The 8683-nt window shown below is 37.6% G+C and overlaps 1 pseudogene; it reads left to right on the forward strand.

The window, feature by feature from the left end:
- The first annotated feature begins 7262 nt into the window (after window positions 1–7262).
- Window positions 7263–8197, forward strand: LOC148676473 (olfactory receptor 1f45-like; annotated as a pseudogene).
- The last annotated feature ends 486 nt before the right edge of the window (window positions 8198–8683 follow it).

Genomic DNA, 8683 nt, shown 5'->3' on the forward strand with positions numbered 1-8683 from the left:
GTATCACGCAGTATCACGCGGTGTATCGCGTCATTTGACATCATGCCCGAAAGTATCCGGAATCACCTTGTAAAACCGCCAGGAGGAGCCAATAAAGCTTAACCTCTCATGTACAGCATTTGAGCTTTTAAATTTAAACTGTATATTACAGCATGTTAATCATCAGTCATTAAAAAGTTGGTATATTTTATGAAAGCAAGATTGCTCAGTTGGACAAAAGTACACAAGCCACAGATGCAGCCATTCAAAATGCGCGGTAAAAACCCGTGGTACAGTAACCTACCCACAAGCCACCGCGGGGCACCGGAGGGTACCGCAGGGCAAGTGATTGGCTGGCCAAAATGACCGACAGGGGCACTCGTGGTGCATTGGTTGGTAGTGCAAAGATTTAATCATTTAATGTCTTTACTGTGCACATTTTAATCCGCTTAGTTTTGAATATTTATATGGATTTTACCACTAAAGGGAAATTTTAGTAGCTGAGCATAAAAAGAAGAGGAGCATAACGCATCTGAAGGTCATAAACGATATTAATTTAGGAACATAAACATTACTGTATGTATGTAAACTGTACTGTGTATGGCTGGTCTTGGTAGTTTAAAGAAAAAATACACACCAGTCTTCCATTTCTCCCTAAACATTTTAAGCATGAAAGTTTTATGAAACGGTACCCAAATATGCGATTGCTGTATAGAATGAATTTTAATTTTAAAAAATTATTTAACACGAACATTAAGCTGTTTACATCTTCCGCCTGAGAACAGTCACCCGTTGCTACCCAACGCAGAATGGTGATTGGCTGACACCATCTGACACCCCTCTGATTGGAGAAAAAAGACGTGCTGGTTTGCTATACATACTGTACCAGGAAGAGGATTTCTTTCTATTCAAAACGTGTATTTTAAAAGTTTAAGAAGTAAAAACCTTACAGCGTACACAGATTTCTAAACTGATCAGGATCGTTATCTTTGTCTTATGCATAATAATGTTCACCGCTCTGTCCAGCAAATTAATAATAAACTTTATTTTATATAGCTTTTTAAACGAATAAGTAATTAGATTGCTCATAAACCTAATCACTTGCTTTTTCTTTTTATTTAGGCTCAGATTTCAACTATAGATCGTATTATTAATAACCATAATAACAACCAACCAACAAAAACAACCATATAAACATAATACCAACCAAAAACATAGATAACAACCACAATACAAAATCAAATATATCAAACCATTTTACTCTCGCAAAGTCCTCCAATTATCATAATCCCGCCCCTTATGCAAAACCAAACCTTCCTCCCATCCCAGTTTATCCTGTTTATCATAAACAAAATCCACCTCAATTTTCAACATAAAGCATTACACAAAATCAATACCTCAACACTCCATACTCAACAACGATAATTCACAAACAGCCAGAACATGTAACTACACATTCCCAAACATTTCCATAGCCCCGCCCCTCATGCAAAACCAACATCCCTCCCCTGTTCTCTCTCTCCCCTGGCGGTTGTAATTGTTTTTATTTTCAAATAAATTTTAGCAAAGTCATGTATTTTAAAAATCTTAAGATTTTTCTATTTATGTCTTTATTTAGTGGTTTCATTAGTGACAAAGGCTAAACTTTCTTGGAAAAATGTCTTTTATGTAAACCATGTTTGCTATTAATTCATTCAGGGCTAAAATATGTTCATTGTCTTCTAATGAAAGAAGGGTTCCTTTCGCCGTAGTCGAGAGCCTAGCCTTTAACTAGTAAGTACTGTATTTACTGGGTTTTTGAGGGAGGGGGGGTGTCTTTCGCTGGAAATCTCGCCTCCTACTTTGAAAATACCCGTGAAACCGGTTCAATTCGTCACAGCCAGCACTCCTGCAGAGAGTTGGGTTGTACTTGCAGTGTATACAGTACACATGTTATGCTCTTCGTTAATGTCTGTGAAGTTTTATTTAATCTCTGAGCCATACTGATTCTTCTGGAAGCACACCAGTATTCCACTTTCTCCCTAAACATTTTTAGGATCAGAGTCTTACATGTGGTTATTTCGAAAACGTTTGTACGTGCTCCTTCTTACCACGTTACTGTTTACCGTTACTGACCATATTAAGTTTAAGTGCCTGTGGGCACTTTTCCTGTCCGTGGGGGGTGGACCGTCTTTCATTAGAAGGTTAGTCTGTTCTACTCTGAGAATGTAGGGGGGGTGGGAAGTGCCCGCGGTCATTTAATTAGTATTAAAATCTTAGTTATCTTTCTAGTTCACAGGTTTGCATGCATAATTTAATTTTGAAAGCCACTGAGACATCAGGTACTACTGTTGTATTTATGAAAAAGAAACAAAACAAAAAACATACTAACAACTGTGCCATCCTACTCCTTAGTTAATACATTTTATTATTCATAAACAGTTAACATTGTTAGCAAAATATTTTGAATTATATTTAACCCTATTTTTTCTTTAGTTTTGTATTTAACTTATTATATGATAGTCAGACTTAATGTATATTAATGTATATTTGAACAATGAAAATATATTTTTACAAGATTTTACATTAAGCACTTAAAATTAATATGGTTAATAATAGTAAACTGTAACATGCTGTAACAAGATCGGTTAAACTTCGAAGAAAATCCTTTCAGAGAAAATGTTTCAGGTGTGAAGAACAAACCTGTTCCCACACACCCTGCCCCCACTACCATTAGAATATACACAAACATTTTAGCGTTTCATTCTGAGCAGAAGACCCTCACACCTGAAGAGTGCTGGCTGTGACGAATTAAACCGGTTTTACAGGTTTCAATCACAGATTGGGACTCAGTAAAGTAACACACAGCGCCACTGGATTTGATAATACTGTACCTAACCAAAATCCGCAATATGGAAACAGAACCTGTGTAATTGTTGATAGATGATGTACTCGTAACATTTTTTCAAGACGAACTACAACATTTAAAAAATGACTTGTATGTACTTGATATCTCTAATCAATACACGGGTTCCAGCACAAAATGAAACTAAAACGCATACCGTTTCGCGCTTCTTATTAGTTGCTCAAAAGTAATTTGACCGTATGAAATGCATAATATAAACCTAGAAACATATACGTGAGCAGTACTTAAGCACTGTAGTATCGGTGTTAAGACATACCTCTCAAATACTGTAAATCAAGTTAAAAATATCTCAAGACCGATTCTGGTCGTAATGAAACCATGTTTCGTGTATGTTTTCTTTTTCATATTAAAATAACTCATTTCTAAATACCTTTTTCACTGTTAACATCTTGTAGCAACTTTGCGACAAAATATACACTCTGACAGTTCATCCTGCTACCAACATTAAATAAAACAAATCTTAAGATTTCTATATTTATGTCTTTATTTAGTGGTTTCATTCGAAGCTTACAATGTTTAGGGAGAAATGGAATACTGGTGCGTATTTTTTTCTTTAAAGTACCGAGACCAGCCATATACTGTATGTTTATGTTAAGATTTCCCTTCAGTGGTAAAATTAGATATGAATATTCAATACTTAAACGGGCACAGTTAAGACATTAAATATACATATATATATTGTATACAGTACAGTTTGCATACGGTAATATGTTTATGTTACGCGATTAAAAATAAATAAATAAAACTGGAAGGTCCAGCACCACCATTATGTTTATATGGTTGTTTTTGTTGGTTGGTTGTTATTATGGTTATTAATAATACGATCTATAGTTGAAATCTGATCCTAAATAAAAAGAAAAAGCAAGTGATTAGGTTTATGAGCAATCTAATTACTTATTCGTTTAAAAAGCTATATAAAATAAAGTTTATTATTAATTTGCTGGTCAGAGCGGTGAACAATATTATGCATGGGACAAAGATAACGATCCTGATCAGTTTAGAAATCTGTGTACGCTGTAATGTTTTTACTTCTTAAACTTTTAAAATACACGTTTAGAATTGAAATAAATCCTCTTCCTGGTATAGCACACCAGCACGTCTTTTTTCTCCAATCAGAGGGGTGTCAGATGGTGTCAGCCAATCACCATTCTGCGTTGGGTAGCAACGGGTGACTGTTCTCAGGCGGAAGATGTAAGCAGCTTAATGTTCGTGTTAAATATTTTTTTAAAATTCAATTAAACGGGCATAGTTAAGACATTAAATATACATATACATATTGTATACAGTACAGTTTGCATACGGTAATATGTTTATGTTACGCGATTAAAAAATAAATAAATAAAAATGAAAAGTCCAGCACCAGCTGGATTCGAACACACAACCTGCCAGCTGGTAGTCATGCATCTAGACCAGTAGGCTACAAGACAGCTCGCATGAGCAGGCAGGCGAAACAGCCCTACATATCTCTGCCGCAGTACACGGATATAATCATACCGTTATTAAATTATTGAGATACGCGATTCCATATTATATTCCCTTTTAATCAAATTCTAAAAGTATGCTTGTTGACTCCGGTTTCACGTTAGTTAAAGACTTCGAAGCTTACAATGTTTAGGGAGAAATGGAATACCGGTGTGTATTTTTCCTTGTGATATTTTAAGCTCTAGTTGAATGATAGGTGTCGCATTTTAAATCATTTTCGTAGCTAGAAATTATGAAACGCCCTGTTAAAAGCAAGGAAGTTTTTATGCCCCGTTGAAGTAAAACAAAATGCCTGACAAAGTATAGCTTGGACAGATTCCAAGTGCTTGTACAAATGTGCTAAAGAAATTATACTTTGAGTATACAGCTTGTCCAAAGTCATCCATTATTAATACTATTAGTAATATCTTCAGTAAAGGCTTTGATGCATAAATATTTCTGATAAAGGTAGGTTGTGTACTTCTGTCCAACTGAGCAATCTTGCTTTCATAATATATACCAGCATTTTAATGACTGATGATTAACATGCTGTAATACACAGTTCAAAATTAAAGGCTCAAATGCTGTACATGAGAGGTTAAGCTCCCCCTGGCGGTTTTACAAGGCGACGCCGGATAGTTAGTCACGTGACACACGTGATACCGCGTGATACTGCGTGATACTGTGACACGCCCACCGGGGTATGCCGCGAAATACCTCACCCATTTTGAATGGCTGCATCTGTATATATTCATTCAGTTGTAGCGGCGAGGCTTATTAATAAGGCAGAATTAAGTGTTTCTGAGCTTTCCCAAATTAGGCCTCATATCTTTGTTCATCTCTGTGGTGCAGCCACAGAGAAACTATTCATGCAGGCTGATTTAGGTTTCTTTTGATAAGGTTTCCTAGGACAGCTCCCAAAGGGGGATGCACTTAGCTAAGCCTGGATATCATGATCAATGGTCAGTATATCATTAGTATATCATTCATTTAGACCGTTTTGTAAATTAACTTGGTTATAACTTCTACATTGGATACTCAAAACAAATACATAACTCTTAGGAATTAAATTGATATCAACTGGTTGGGATAACAATTGAATTCTCGAGCTGTAATGCATTGAAGTTGAATACTCATCCAATCTCTGGGGATTCAGATCTCCTGCGGGCTCTCTGGCTCGGTGCCAGACTGTGCTGTGAGGCTTGCGACGGTGCGCTGCTGATGCTCACTGACCGGCTAGTTAGTGGGTTTAACTAGCAAAGTTTGTGCACAGGAGAAAAGATGACTGTGGGTCCCAGCAAGTCAGGAAGAGGACCGGTTCGTTCCTGATGAAGAGCTAGTTCTGAATAGTGATTCAGCTGTCCACAGTTCTGACCTGTTCACGAGGCTTGCTGCTGATGCTAACCTCGGGTGGATCCTCGGGTTACTTTCTGGCAACCTCCGCTCTCGACTCTTAGAACAAAGGAAAGTTCTGGCACTCGGACACACTGGCCGTTCCGTGGTTGTCCGGGCTGAGTCTCAGGATGGTCAGGAGGCGCTCTGCGAGAATGTCCTGCCCTTGGGAGCCTTCTGCTCCTGGGCCATCCTGCTCCGGAATTCTCCTTTGAATTCTCCCTTTCGAAAAGTCCACTACAGGGTCTCTGTGTTGCCTGTATTTACCTGGAGGAACCAGCTCGTTCATAGGCTGAAAGTTTCACGGGCATCAGAATTCCACGTGGGTTACTCGGCCCTACCAGTCCCTGATTGGTTGATCAAGGTGAGATATGAATCACTTACTCCTGACACTTAGGAATGCAGTCCAGATGTCCATCTGGCACTCTCTAGACAGATAGGCGCCAATGGATGACCATTGATTATGATAGCCAGGCTTAGCTAAGTGCATCCCAATTTGGGAGCTCTCCCTTATCAAAAGAAAACATCTTTAAATCAGCCTGCATGAATAGCTTCTCTGTGGCTGCACCACAGAGATGAAGAGAGAGATGGGGCCTCATTTGGGAAAGCACAGCAACACTTAATTCTGTCTTATTAACAAGCATTGCCACTACACCTGTGAGATGCATCACCCCAAAACCTGAAACCCAAAGTTTGAATCCTGAAGTTCAAAACCTGGAATCTGACCACAAAAACCATTGTTTCCATAGAGCACCGAAACCCAGAATGGCACCACTCCATTGCCTTTGTTTTCACAACCCTTCTATAGTGACCAACTTCCACACAACCTGATCCCTATCTGCATAAACTCTGTTCATTCTCAGCTCTCTCCGACGAGTCCCATGCGCCTTCAGTCTTGGCTTTCTGTACCAGTCTCCAAAGATCGCCAAGTCCCTGCAATTGGATTCCTGTCTGGCAGTAACCGTGGCTGTCAGTTTCAATCAACTTACTATTGTGAAACAGGTATTAATATATTATAGAAGTTGAAATAAATATAAAAACAACAAACAAAATTTGTATATTTTTCCTTAATAACCCCCCCCCTCCCTTTCCTTAAGAAACCAGAAGTACACATTACACTGCTATGTTTCATGTATGCCACAAAGAGAAGGTCCAAACCCAATAAGACAGCAATGCGAAAGTTGTTGTCACTAGACTGCTCTATTATATTGATAAAATCAGAAAATATTTATCATATTTGGGGTTTGGAAAAACAGCTTGCTCTTCAATTGAATCAACTGTCAAGGGGTATTCTTTCTGTTTTTGATAGGGCAATAGATGTTACAAATATATTTCAGTTCTGCATATATTTATCATGATATAAGAAATGCCTTTTTTACTTTAGAAAATGTTTTCTAATTATTTAAGGTTCATAATTTTTTTAAGATCAACATATTTAAGATTCTTCATGAGATCTTTTTCTAAATCAATAATATTCTACTGTACTGTATGTATATTCCCCCAAGGTACTCCTGACTTCTGAGCCATGAGCAGATCCAATGTCACTCTGCACTCTGAGTTCATCATTGTGGGACTGCAAATCCCACATGAACAAGACACAGTACTCTTCATCACCTTTCTCATCCTCTTCCTGGCCACATTCCTGGGTAATCTGCTCATTGTGGTATTAATCTCCCTGGACCAACGATTCCACACGCCCATGTACTTCTTCATGTGGAACTTAGCTCTCTTAGACATACTGCTGTCGACCTCTGCCATACCCAAGATGCTAGCGGGTATTTTAGGTTATAAAACCATCTCCTTCTCAGGTTGCTTTGCACAGATGTACTTTCTCATCTCATTTACAGCAATTGAAGGATTCCTTGTTGCAGCCATGGCACATGATAGATATGTTGCTGTAGTGAAACCACTGCATTACAACACTTTAATCAATACCAAGGCCTGTATTACAATGATATCCACAGCCTGGGTGCGGGGTTCCTAGGTCCTCTATTGTCAGTAGTACTGGCAAGCACTTTGCCATTCTGTGGTTCAAACTTTATCCTACACGTTGTTTGTGATTATCATAGTGTAATGTCATTAGCCTGTGGTGATGTTACACCTCAAATCAATTTTGCCCTGTTAATTGCCATGCTGTCAATCTATGTCCCCTTTTTCTATGTCTTATGGACATACTGCAGAATCATAGCATCAGTAATGAAACTGATAATTATGGAGAGCCATAAGAAGGCTTTCTCAATGTCCTCTTCACATGTGACTATCGTCTTTCTGTACTATGCTTCTGGTGCTGTAGTGTATATTGGGTTGAAATTGGAGAGGATCCCTCCTGATGGACGTATCTTCATTGATGGACTGAACTATTTCCTCACTCCTTTGCTCAATCCTATCATTTACAGCTTAAGAAATGAAAAAATCAAGGCAGAAGCTCAGAGGTACTTTACTGTCAGACCATGTCAATAAGAGATAGTGTCAATGTTGTCAATAATCAATATGTAAAAGGGACTAAGGTTATTTTATATATAAAGGTTTATAAACATTAAAATAAACTTAAAATAAAACTAGAAACATGTTTTTTACAATCCAATAAGAAAAGTTATAACATGCAAATCTATATTTTCAAATCATCATTCATATACAGTTATCAATGTAACTCGATAACGTGGTTTTCAGTAGAATAGTATGGGAATAATTAATTCTCCCAGGACATGTTATTGTATTGTTCTTATTATTTAATTTGTATTTGATCATCAAACAGCAACAGTAACACTGAGTAAAACCATTAGACATCAAACATCCCTGAGACATAAGCACAAGTTAAATTAATGACAGTGGGTACATGGTATATTGTGATATTAACCAGTACCATACTGATATTAACTAAAACTGTGCTTCTACTAATTAACACTCTCCTGACATTCAATGACCTAATACAGAAATAATACAGAA

Source organism: Lepisosteus platostomus, chromosome 2, assembly GCF_059453375.1.
Source record: "Lepisosteus platostomus isolate fLepPlt1 chromosome 2, fLepPlt1.hap1, whole genome shotgun sequence".
Lineage (NCBI taxonomy): Eukaryota > Metazoa > Chordata > Actinopteri > Semionotiformes > Lepisosteidae > Lepisosteus > Lepisosteus platostomus.